This window comes from Suricata suricatta, chromosome 1 (genome assembly GCF_006229205.1).
Source record: "Suricata suricatta isolate VVHF042 chromosome 1, meerkat_22Aug2017_6uvM2_HiC, whole genome shotgun sequence".
Lineage (NCBI taxonomy): Eukaryota > Metazoa > Chordata > Mammalia > Carnivora > Herpestidae > Suricata > Suricata suricatta.
In genome coordinates this window covers 174,369,791-174,383,034 of record NC_043700.1, presented here as the reverse complement: position 1 = coordinate 174,383,034, position 13,244 = coordinate 174,369,791, and positions in this window count along the sequence as shown.

Genomic DNA, 13,244 nt, shown 5'->3' with positions numbered 1-13,244 from the left:
CAAGTAGCAGAGGATACATGGATTGACCAGTTCTGGGCCATATGACTGGGGAGGGGTAGATTTAGCCTCCTGTGGACTTGGCTCTGGACAGCGAAGAGGATTCTACTTCAGGAGAGTGCTGGAGAGATGCTGCTTTAATATAAAAATGCCCAGCTGCCTTTGTGCCTCGTAGCTGCAGGAATTACTGCTGGGGGTGAGGAGTGCCGGTGGGAACGGTGTGGCTGAGGGGGCCTGTCAACCTGGGACACTTGCAAGAGAGAGAGAACACAGCAGCTGGGGAAATCCTCCCTAGCATGCCAAGGTCAGGGCGGGGAAAGGGTGGGAGGAGGGCTGCGGGGGGGGGGGGGGGAGGAATAGGAAGTTCAAGGCACCACTGGTAGTAAGCCCAGACATCAGACATCCCTGCACTAAGGAGAGCCCTATCTGAATCCACTTAGACTTGTCTCATAGCAGTTTTCTTTCTTTCTTTTTTAAGTTTACTCTTATTTTGAGTTAGAAAGCATGCATGCGAATGGGGGAAGGGCAGAGAGAGAGGGAGAGAGAGAATCCGAAGCAGGCTTCCTGCTGTCAGCGCAGAGTCCGATGTGGGACTCATCCCAGGAAGTGTAAGATCATGACCTGAGCTGGAATCAAGTATCTGTCACCTAATGGACTGAGCCTCCCAGGTGCCCCTAGTGGTTTTCTTACTTGCTAGTTTTATACAAGACTCTGGGTTTATAAAAAATGCCCCGTAACTCAGTTCTAATTTCCCTGGAGGAGACAGATTAGAAATAACCATCAAATCTTTTTTCCCCCTCTTTTTGCTTTTGTAAGCAAACTGGGAAATATTTTCCCCGGAGGAACAATAGTCCAGTCACTTGCGCAATAATTATTTTAATGCTATTTGCTGCTGCTCCTGCTTTTTCTTCTTTTTAACTTTCCAGTGTTTGTATAAACCTTCCCTATCCTATACTTCTACATTTTTTAAAATGAGAGACTCAGAGAGAGAGAGAGAGAGAGCATGAGTGGGGGAGGGGCAGAGAGAGAGGAAGACCCAGAAACCAAAGCAGGCTTTAGCCTCTGAGCTGTCAGCACAGAGCCTGACACGGGGCTTGACCCCACAAACCTCAGATCATGACCTGAGTTGACGTCGGACGCTCAAGCGACTGAGCCGCCTAGGCACCCCATATTGTTTTAATGAATAAGACAGAAGATGAATTCATGTTGAGGGTTTTGTGAAAAAGTCAACTTAACTTCATGGCTGAAGTGGATGTGAATGAACGGCTCATTGATGAAACTAGCAGGCATCTGCACGGCACTGGACGATGTATCTCATACCTCATTTCATGGTCATACAACCATGAAGCAATACCCCCATTTTATAGATGAGGCAACTGAGGCCCAGAGAGTTGAATTAGCTTGGTAAGGTGCTATACACAGACTGGGGCCCAAATAATAATAGCTGACATCTACTGTTTAAACACTGCTAGCAGTGCCTCGTTGAATCGGAAAGCTTTTTACATAAAGATCATTTTACATAAAGATACTGAGCCTCAGAGGGTTAAATACATTGGAAAGGACTCAGACCCGCACGGGTCTCACTTCAGTGCTGCATCTTAATGCCAAACGTCCCCCCGGACCTCACTCGACTCTGAAAGTTCCGGAGCAGGTGGCAGTGAGAAGTCGGGGCTGGACCTCAGGCTGTGGAGCGCCCGGCAGGCCAGCTCCATGGATGAACTATTTGCAGACCTTGGCCGTTCAGAAGTGCTGAGGCAGCCTGGATGCAACCCAAATGCTGAGCTGAAGGTGCCCAAGTGACAAAACACCAGAGTGAGCTGACCTCCCCTGCTGAAAACGTGGGGACCCCCGTGTCCATCAAGATGGTGTAGACAGACCGCCATGTCCAGTAAGTACAGCGTCCCTGCAAGTGCACTGACACACTGCACCCAAACACCGTGCCTCCCCGTCCTCCCACTCGGGGTGTGGACAGCTCAGATGGGGGGCGGGGGTGAGGCAGCCAGAACACAGCTGGTTCTTTTGCCCGCGGCTAAGGGCGTCCCGGCCTCCCTCAGCCCTCAGCACCCCCTCCCACCTCCTCTCAGTAACAAAGCTCCCACTTACAAGTTAACCCGAATCCTGACCGTGAATGAGAAAGAAACAAAAAACACTCTGTTAATTAAAAGCTCAAAGGATGTCAGTGGTAGCAATCTGAGGAGGCTTTCTTGCTGTGCCCATCCTTCCCCAAGCCCAGACACCAGCTAGCAGCGTGAGAGTCACAGGTGCCGTGCTGAGCGCGGAGCTGTGAGCGCTGGAATAAAGAAGATTTTAAATCTTCCCCAAACCCGAAACTTTGAAGACAATCAAATAATTAAAGAGAAGCAAGGCTCTCCCTTGCTTTTGCAAGAGAGATTCAGTCTCCAGGTATCTTCCCCATGCAATAGTGTCTCTAAAATGCCTGGGAAATGTAAGAAATTGGTATAGCCAGTTGACAAATGTTCACTGAGCATTTACCATGTGCCAAATATTCCAGAAGGTGCTGGAGACCCAGAAAGGAGGGCAAAGCTCTTGCATTCCTGGTGTTTGCATTCCAGAGGACAGGGGTGAACACCTGGACAGGGAGGTTGAGGACAAATGAGAGACAGAAGGGCAATGAAAACTACTGGAGACTACATGACCACAGAGAGCACTTCCGGGAATGCCATCTCACCACATACTTGAACCAACAAATAAAGCCAGGCCAAGAGCTGGGTCCCGGGCATTTCAGACAGCAGGAAATGCAAGTGCAAAGGCCCGGAGGCCACATCAGATGTGATGTGTTTGAGAGCAAACTGGAAACTCGTTGTGGTAAGACCCCAGTTAATGTAGGAGAATGGAGGGAGATGAGGTCAGAGGTGGGCAGGCACAAATGATCTAGAACTTTCTGGGGCATGGGAAGATGTTTGGATGTTACTCTAAGTTGCTGAAAAGCATTTGGAGTGCTCTAGGAAGGGGACATACAACCTGATTTTAATTTCTAAAAGCTAGTCCTGGCTGCCGCGTGGAACGTGGTGATGGAGGTAGGTGGCAAGGAGTAGAGGAGAAAAGATATTCAATAGGAGTAATATCCATGTTAGATAAAATTGCCTTTAATACGGCTCGATGACATCTATTGACCTTACCATACAAGTTGTTGGTGTTTTCAGAATGTGTTTCTCTATTATTTGGCAGAGTTCCATAATTTCAGACTTTCTAGGGTCTTGAGGCAGTATTTCTAGAGGCTGATGTACCCTATTACTTGAGATGGAGAAACTAAAGAGACTCCATTTTAGAAAGGCTCCATTCCTGCTTTTTGTCTGTGAGGCCCCCTTTACTCATGTTCTGTGTCTCACCCTGCATCTGACTAAACCAAAGAAGTTGCACTCTGACTCCAAGGGGAAGGCAAGAAAGTTAATCATTCTCTGAGTTTTGTCCTACATCCCTATACACCTGATAACGTCTAAGAACTCAACCCCAAGCATGTTTCAGGACATTGGCTTCAAACAAACCTGGGCGGACATTGGTATCAACACCTCCTACCTTCAGAGATTCGGAGGGTAACACCGGACACTTGTTTTTGATCAGACCTTACTTTGGATGTCTGAAAGAACACGTACTCTCGACCAATTTTCAGTTTAACCCCAAACCCTGAATGACAGCAAGACTCACTTGTTTTCTGAGTCTCCCAGACATACTGTCTGCTATACTTTACGGTCTCCTCCTGGCTCACCTTTGATTTCTCTCCTCTGCGAAGCCCAGGATCTTCTTGGTTGGTCCTGCAGGACCTCCTCTGGGTCCTTAGACCCAGCCTTCCTGTGCCATACCCTTCCAGAGGCTCAGGAATGTACCTAAAGCAAGAATTAACTACCAAGAATTAAGAATATTAGCTGACCAGTGACATACTTTTGTAATTCCCAAGGTGTGTACAGGCCTGATAATTACGTCTTTGAAGTAATTATCACACTTGCTCTGTAATGTCCAAGAATGTGGCCACCATTCAGTGGTGATGTCCTTCGGGAATGGTGCATCCGTGGGCAGAGAGAATTGTCAGCCCTATGAGTGTGAGAGCCACAGGGGAGAGAGGCTGAAGATACCTGTGCCACCATCTTTTTATATCAACTGTTTACATATGCCCCGAGGAACTACATTGGTCTGGAAGTTTTGTCTTCCTTTCCCCTCAAAATTCATGTGTTGAAACCTGAACTCTCGCAGTGCCTGAGTGGCTCAGTCAATTAAGCATTTGACTTCGGCTCAGGTCATGATCTCACATTGGTGGGTTTGCGCCCTGCCTCGGGCTCTGTGTTGAACGCTGGCTCAGAGCCTGGAGCCTGCTTCAGATTCTGTGTCTCCTTCCCTCTCTGACCCTCCCCACTCATGCTCTGTCTCACTTTTTCTCTCAAAAAAAAAAAAAGTAAAAAAAAAAAAAAAGAAACCTGAACCCTCAAAGGCAATGGAGGATTAGGAGCTTGGACCTTTGGGAAGTGCTAACGCCATGAGGGAAGGGTCCTCATGACTGGGATTAGTGCCTTCTAGAAGGCCCCCAGAGGGCTCCCTCGCCCTTTCTACCATGTGAGGATGCAGCAAGAAGGTACATATTGTGGACCAGAAAGAAGACCCGTACACAGCCATGCTGGCAACTCTGACCTTGGACTCCCCAGCCTCCAGAATTGGGAGGAATAAATGGTTGTCATTTATAAACTACCCAGCCTGTGGTGTTTTGTTATAGCAGCCCAAATGATCTAAGGCAGGAACTGAGGCTGGTTTTCAGACTTCTGTCCCATCACCAGCCTTAATGTTCATAAATGAACAGAGGTATAAAGGGTTGTTTAATGTAAAAAGTATTGAAATTTTAGTTGGCATCGGCTTGAGCATGAAGTTTCCACTGATCTTCGGTGTACTGGCCTCCTTCTCTGCAAAGAGGGGCCTTGTGCACATAGATGGATGTTCCCAGGACGAAGGCAGAATCTTCTAAAACTAGAATCTCCATGAGCAGGGACATGGTGCTTGTTCGTGAGGAGAAGTAAATCTAGATTCACTTGTAGATGGGAGGAAGTAGGTCAGAAATTCAAAGTTGTAGTTCCCCGGCCTGGGTGGATGTGCCAGAACACGGACCATAAACCTCTATCACTTATCTTGGCAGATAGAAAATTGGAATCTGGGAGGAAAGTTTCCCACCAGACGCTCAATAAATACTCTCATTCTTGGGGAGCTCCCAAATCCTCCACAGTCCATCTAGCAGGCTGCAAAGGACACTTGGCCCTGACCCTCAGCGCTGACCCTCACCACTGTGTGTGTGGAACCACCTGGAGCATTTGACGACCACCGCATGCCACTGCTCATGGTCTGCACAGCTTGCTCTCTCCTTCTTTCCCTTTTGTTTTTTAGCTCGGTGACATTTCAGTAACTCCAACACGGATTGACTCAAGCACATTTTCTGGGTGCCAAGACTGTGAGATGGCAATTGAAGAGAGAGAATAAGAACATGGGCTTTTAAATGGGCTCAAATCCTGGCCCTGCCACTCACCAAGTAAGTGGCTTTGGGCAAGGCAGAATCACTCTATGCCTCAGTTTCCCGATCTGTATGATGGGGATAATGTCTGTCCTAGCAAGGTGGAGATGAGATGAAATCATGTGTTTGATTAGACGAGATCAAACCTATGGTAGGCTTTTAATAAATGTTTGTGGTGGTTGTGGTTATTACATGGAAAGATTTGGCTCAAATAACATATAATCTCTCATTAGGGGCTGAAAATCTCGTATATGAGATGAAAAGACACTTAAATCATTGTAATGTAAGGCAAGAGGTAACAAAGCCTATAATCAGTATTTGCAAAGAGTGCCAGGGGAGCTATGATAGATGAAGGTAACTGCAAATTCCTCAACAATGCCCCACTGAGAGCTAGACCCCCCTGGAAATTGGTCTGGTGCATGACCTGGTCTTTAGCTGATGCAATGCAGGGGCAATGACTCTGGGTGCCTTCCAAACCTAAACCATCAGAAGACTTATGGTTTTCCTGGGGTACTCCCTCTGGAGAAGAGCTTTCATGCTAGGAGATGTCACTAATGGGTGCTCCAGTCAACATCGCCATCTGAGCATCAACTTTTAGTCATGGGAGCCATCTTGCATGGTTCAGTCCACTTAAGCCTCCAGATGATTTCAGCTGTCCCAGGGCCCAGTCACATCTTGTGATGCAGAATGCCTAGTAAATCCATGGCTCTTTTAAGTGATAGTAAACTATTGTTTTAACTTTTAAGCACTACGTTTGGGGTAGTTATATGTCCAAAAATAATCCAAACAGGAGTTCAGGAGATAAGAGTCCATTTCAAGTCAAGTAATCATGGAAATGTTCTACAAGAAATGGGATTTGAGATGTCCTTGAGGGGGAAGAATGGTGACTAGAGGGAGGGAAGTCATTCTAGAGAGAGGGAAGAAATAAGAGTGGAGGAAGAAAGAAAAGCTAAAAGGGGTGTTCAGGGTAAAATCATGACAGCTTTGGGGACAGCCTCACTTTTTTGACAGAAAGGAAAATGCATTCTGCTCTTCTGAGCAAAGGGCTTTATGGGAAACAATGGGGGTTCTATGGGTAAGGGAGACAGGAATTTAGGGAAGAATGGAAACCATAGAGCAGCTGCACTTGCCAGAATACACCAGAGTTGGAAGGTTGCCAGGGATCCCTCAATTTCTCCCCATCTCACGCAGAAATATTTTATGTCCTTCGTAGCCTGTGAGGCCCATGGCATGGTGCTCTTGCCCAACTACCTTGATGACCTAATTTTCCTTCCCCCTCTCCGTTGCTCACTTCCCTCCGGCCACATCGACCTCCTTGCTGTTGTTCTTTGAGACTCAAGCACACTGTGGGCTCAACACTTTTGCACTCACAGGTCCCCCCACCCTCCACCTGGATTGTTCATCTTTTAAATATTCACATTGTTCCCCTTCTCTTCATTCAGGTTTCTGTCACCTTCTCAAAGAGGCCTTCTTTGACATCTAAGTAAACATAGTTGCCCCTACACCCTTACCAGCTCTATTTTCCTTCCCAGCACTCATTCATTCATTCATGTGCTTTATTTATTTACTTACTTACTTCTAGAATATCTTTTTAGTTTCTTTTAATCTGGAGCAATCTCTCCCTCCCCCCAGCTTTTTGTTATAACATAAATTTTTTTAAATAGATTTTATATTCTAGAGTAGTTTCAGGTTGCCAGGAAGACTGAGCAGAAAGTACATAGAGTTTCCACAAACCCCTGCCCCCATAATGCACAGCCTCCTTCATGTCTAGCAGCATCATGCCTTCGTTACCATCTATGAACCTACATCGACACAACATTATCTCCAAAGTCCATAATTTACATTAGGGTTCACTCTTAGTCCGGTACATTCCATGAGTTGAGACAAATGACATATATCTATCATTACGGTATTATACAGAGTATTTTCACTGCCTAAACCTCTTCTGTGCTCTTTCTGTTAATTCTTCCCTCTTCCCTAGCCCCTAGCAATGACTGCTCTTTTCACTGTCTCCATAGTTTTGCCTTTTCCAGAATGAAATATAGTTGGAATCACATAATATGTAGTCTTCTCAGATGGACTCCTTTCACTTAGTAATATGCCCTTAAGTTTCTTCAATATGTCTTTTCATGCTTTGATAGCTCATTCTTTCGGGCACTGAATAAAATTCCATTGTCTGGAAGTACCACAGTTTATTCACCTACTCAAGGACATCTTGATTGCTTCCAAGTTTTGACAATTCTGAACAAAGCTGCTATAAATATCTATGTGCAAGCTTTTTGGGGTAAATACCAAGGAATGTGATTACTGGATTGTATGGTAAGAACATTTTATTTTTGTAAAAAAAAAATTGCCAAACTATCCTGTGTATTTTTTAAATCTATTGTTATTACAGTATGATTGATATGCAACATTACATTTGTTTCAGATGTACAACATAATTACTAAGTGGTTGTATATATCATGAAATGGTCACCACAATATATCTAGTTAACATCCACCACCATACATAGTGACCACTTTTTTCTTGTGATGAGAAATTTTAAGATTTACTCTCTTAGCAACTTTCAAATATGCAACTACAGTTATATTCTTAACTATAGTCGCCAGGCTCTACATTACATCCCCATGACTTATTTATTTTAAAATGGAAGTTTGTACCTTTTGACCTCCCTCACCCATTTTGCTCACCCCCAACCACCCACCTCTGGAAACCAGTAATCTGTTCCTTGTATCTATGAGATTGTTTTACTTTTTTTAATCCATGAGGGCAAGGACTTTGTCTAATGCTTAGAATAAGGTCTGGCATCTACTGGATGCTCAACAAACCTGTGAATGAGTAAATGGATCATTAGAGTTTAAGGTAACTTGTTACTTCTTAGCAGCAGGGATTTATGGGTCTTCATTTTAATTCTCTTCCATCGTTCTCTGCTTCCTGCAATTCCCAGGCAATTCTCTCCCCATCTACTCACCAAGCTTAGCTCTCAGCTTCTGCTGATTCATCACCATGACTTACTCACAGCTCCCCCATGCTGCTGCTGCCTCTCCTTGTGCATCTGTCCAACTTCCACTCCTGCCAACCTCCCGACTCTCCCTGATTTTCCAGCTGAAATTCCAGAGGCAGAGAGTCTCATTGGGTCGGCCCGCTTTCTACTTAGGCAGAGATAATGGACTTTTAACTGTGTTCTAGACCATATCCCAAGCTGACTTGAGCAGCTAATGGCCATAGACACAGAATGTGGCAGCTTAGGCATAGAGAACTACTGTTTCACTCAGCTGAGGACACATGGATGCAGCAGTGGCCATTAATGTTACCTGTTGATCAAAACCTGAGGTCCATGCTGAATAATTCATGCTTTTGGGAGACATCGAAGGCTTCTGAGAAGAGCAGTGATGAACCAGATCTATGTATTCCATGAGCGATTCAGTTCAGGGGATAGCACCTGTGAGACAAGGCAGGAGGCCATGGCCAGAAGAGCTGATGATGCCTCTAACTATGCTGGCATCAGTGAGAGTTGAGGAGAGGGAGCAGAAGCAAGAGGGTCTTGAACCTGAGGATGTTCCCCAGCCACATAAGGCGGGAGTTCAGCAGAAAAGCTGGTCTAGACACTAGCTCTGGAAGTTATTGGACTAAGAATCAAATGGACATGAAACAGATTAACAAGAGGAGACCATATTTAATAGCATAGTTACAGGGAATCCACACAGGCATGGAAATCCCAAAGTCAGGGAGGCAATGTGACAAGTAGGAGCTAAGGAGAAGGGTAGGAGTCTAACTAGACAGAGGAGAGGAGGACCTTTGGCAGGAAAAAGAGATCTTTGGAAAACAAAGGTGAACTCTTAACGCAGATCAGTTTCTTAGGTAAGGAGGAGTCTCTGTTAATAGCACTCTTCCTGGTACAAGCAGGCAGTTGAAAGGGGAGGTTAAAAAAAACTTTTCCTAAATCTACTAGGTTTTGAATGCTTTCTTAAAAAAAATTTTTTTTTTTTTTGAGAGAGAGAGATAGAGCACAAGTGAGGGAGAGACAAAGAGAGAGGGAGGCAGAGATCTGAAGCAGGCTCCATGCTGACAGTAGAGAACCTGATGTGGGGGACTTGAACTCAAGAACTGCGAGATCATGACCTGAGCGGAAGTCAGACACTTAACTGAGCCACCCAGGCACCCGGAATTTTTTTTTTAATTTGTTTTCTTCAGACTTTATTTTTAAGCAATCTCTATGCCCAAAGTGAGGCTCAAACCCACAACCCTGAGATCAAGAGTGGCATGCTTACAGACTGAGCCAGCCCAGCCAGGCACCCCCGATTGCTTTTAACTCCACGTTCAGGCCCAAGAGGCCCATCTTGGGGGAAGCCTGACTTTGGCCCCTACAAGGTCATAAACTTACTATGATAAGGTTTAACTTGTTAGCTAAAACTGTGGGATGTATACTGTGGCAAGAGGTAAGCCAAGACAGATATTTGGGGAACTCTCTGAGATGTAAAGAACAAAGAAGAAAACCTTGACCAATGATCCAAATCGGAAATATTTATACAGAGGAGTTGGCACTTGGAGAGTCACAGCACCTGGCTAAACAGGGGAAGTGTTACCCTTGCTTGTGTTCTTATCCTTAAAAGTTCAGGTCCAAAGGATCCTGCATTAGATCCCAAACCCCAAGCTTCCAGTCTGACTGTTTTCCCTCAGAAAGCAATGATCCTTTATGAAAATCCACAGTATTCTAAAAATACATCAGCTGGGCTGCAGTGCCACAATTAGTGAAGCTGCTGTCCCAGGAAACCCTCATCACCATTTTGCTTAGATCAGAGAGCGGATTAACTTTGATGTCTGTCTGAACCCCATGTGAAACACCCCTGGTGGTCTGCTCCCTGCAAGCATTCAATCTTCACATCCAAGGGAAGAAGGAGAAAGTGCCAGATAGGAGCCCAAACCAATTTTTTTTCTCAGTGATTGTGATGAAAATATGCACCCTAGGACTCCTGACATATTTGCCTTGCATCCTCCTTCCTTCTATCCTTGAGCTCTCTCTCCCCCTTTGCACAAATATCTTTCCCCAGATCCAAATTTCCTTTGGCTTTTGCAAACAGTAGCGCAGCTAGGAAGCCCCAAGCCCTTTGTGCCATGTGTTGGAGGTAACTGTGGGAATTTCTGTATTGATAGGACTTCCGGTGGTATGCAACCGAAACAGACTCTGATGAACGAAGTCCAAAGGCAGTTTACTGGAAATACACGGGCGGCCTGCAGCATATAATGAAGAACTGAGGATCAGACTGCCAGGGGGAATATGGGAATCTGCAGGATTACAGGCAAGCGAGACAAAATCTCACCCGGACATTAGCAATGGAAGAAATCCACGGCAACATGGCCGCCTGTCCCCATATCACCATCCTCGTGATGCTTACTTCTGGGAGAAAAGGGACAACTGGACCAGGTTGGAGCTGTACCCACACTCAGACAATATGAACTCACTGACTTCGCAAGGCAGTGTAGATTGGTGATAATGGCAGGTCTCTGGAGCCAGCCAGACTGGATTCGAATTCTGGCTTCGCTTTTGTGGCTATTGAGCTAGTCATTCTTGCTAGACTCCAGTCTCTCCCTATGCAAATGGAGAATTGGGAGCTATTATTAGGGAAGGCTGAGTGACCAAAAAGCAATTACTACCCACTGCCACATCTTATCCCTCTACCAGACTATAGATGCCATGAGGACAACAGACTGTCTTGTTAATTCACTGCTGGCTGCATTTACCAGCATTTGAAATGTGCCTGGCACACAGTGCTTGGCTCAGTAAACCTTTGTCAAATACACAAATGCTGATGCTTCCTTTTTGTGTTCCCAATCAATTGGTGCAGTGCCTTGCTGGAATAGACACCCAATACGTGTTTGAATCTGTTAAGTCAGTGGAGTTCTCAGAAATGGGGAGAAGAACACCGGGATCACAGAGATGAACCTATATTTGGTAGCAGTCAGTGGCAAGCAAAGGATAAGTAACTAATTTTTGGTGGGATGATGCTAATATGATGATTACTGTTTGTGTAGATTGCAGCCTGGCTGCTGGTCAGACTGAAATCTTTAGATCCACATGAGGGAATAGAGCCACGTTACTTTGCCACATCACCCTGGAGAGGAGGATGGCTCATCTGTCCCATGCTAGTCCGTCTCTGCCTTGGAGGCACACCTGGTGCCTCCTGAGGCCACCTGGGCACTCTCCAGACTGGCGTCAGAGGCTCTGTGGGGAGTGCTTGCCCAGCCTCCCCACTCAGCATGCTCTTGGAGACAGCAAGGTCTCATGCAGGAGCCTGGTAGATCAAGAATCATGAAAATTAACCCCTGGGTCTGGCTCAAATAATGGTGTATGACCCGAAGACAGGTCTCTGGTCTATAAAATAGGGTAATCCTTGGGGCGCCTGGGTGGCTGACTCCAGTAAGTGTCTGACTTCAGCTCAGGTCACGATCTTAGCGATCCGTGAGTTTGAGCCCCGTGTCCGGGCTCTGTGCTGGCAGCTCAGAGACTGGCGCCTGCTTCAGATCCTGTGTCTCCTGCTGCCTCTCCCCCACTCACACTCTGTCTCTCAAAAAATAAATAAATGTTAAAAAAATTTTTTAAATAAGGTAATCCTTGACTTGCAGCTTGTGGAATTGTTAAGCAAATGAAATCACCCTCGTGGTGAATTCATCTGGAACACCTTCTGTGATTAAAAAACAAAAACAGGGACACCTGGGTGCCTCAGTCAGTGAAGCATCTGACTTTGTTTCAGGTCATGGCCTCACAGTTCAATGGGTTCGAACCTCGCATACGGCTCTGCGCTGACAGCTCAGTAACTGGAGCCTGCTTTGGATTCTGTGTCTCCCTCCCTCTCAATGCCCCCCCCCCGTCTCTCTCTGTATTTCAAAAAATAAATAAATATTTAAAAAACAAAACAAAACAAACAAAAAACCCTAAACTGACTTAGTGAAGAGGGAACTTCATTGGCTCACGTAAGTTCCCGCTAATGTGGATCCGTTTCAGGCGCAGCTGGCTCCGGGGGTGCAAACGTAATGTTAGCATCTGATCTCTATCTATCTCCCAGATCTCCTTGCACTGGACTGTCCTCATTCTCAGTCTCTGAATGGTGGTGCCCAGTGGTTCCAGGATTGAATCCCAAGTTCAAATCCAGATTTCTCAGAGCTGGGATAGACTACAGTTGGCTCAGCTTGGGTCATGTAGCCAGGAGGATGTGGCGACATCGGGTGATCAGGCCTGGGCCCCGTCCCAGTCAGTCCCTGTGGTGCGGAAGCCTCGTCAGGCTGGGTTATGTACTTAACTCTCAGGGCTGGAAAACATAAGTGGAGTGGGGGACAGAGGAGAAGCCCCCCTATACCTCATGGATTGAGACTGGGAGAGGAGTGTTTTGCCAAAAGATAGTCCAATGCCAGTAACAGAAAATAAGTGGATGCTGAGTTGCTAAAATGACAAACGTGCCCTACATCTGGGCTTTTATATCACGTGATAGAAAGCACGAATCTCGGCTCCTCTGTATGCTGTGAAGACACTATCCTCACCCTAACAAGCTCCTGCAAGCCCCGAGGAGCAGCGGCCTCACCCTGCATCTGTCTTCCTCCACGGAACTTCTGCAGCCCGCGGGACCCTATCACTCACTGGCAACAAGCTGCGTCGGGTCATTAGTTATCTTTTTATGTATAGGTCCTGTCTCTTCGCTCACGTGGCAGGATTCCGGAGAGCAAGGGTCACGTCTTACTCATCTT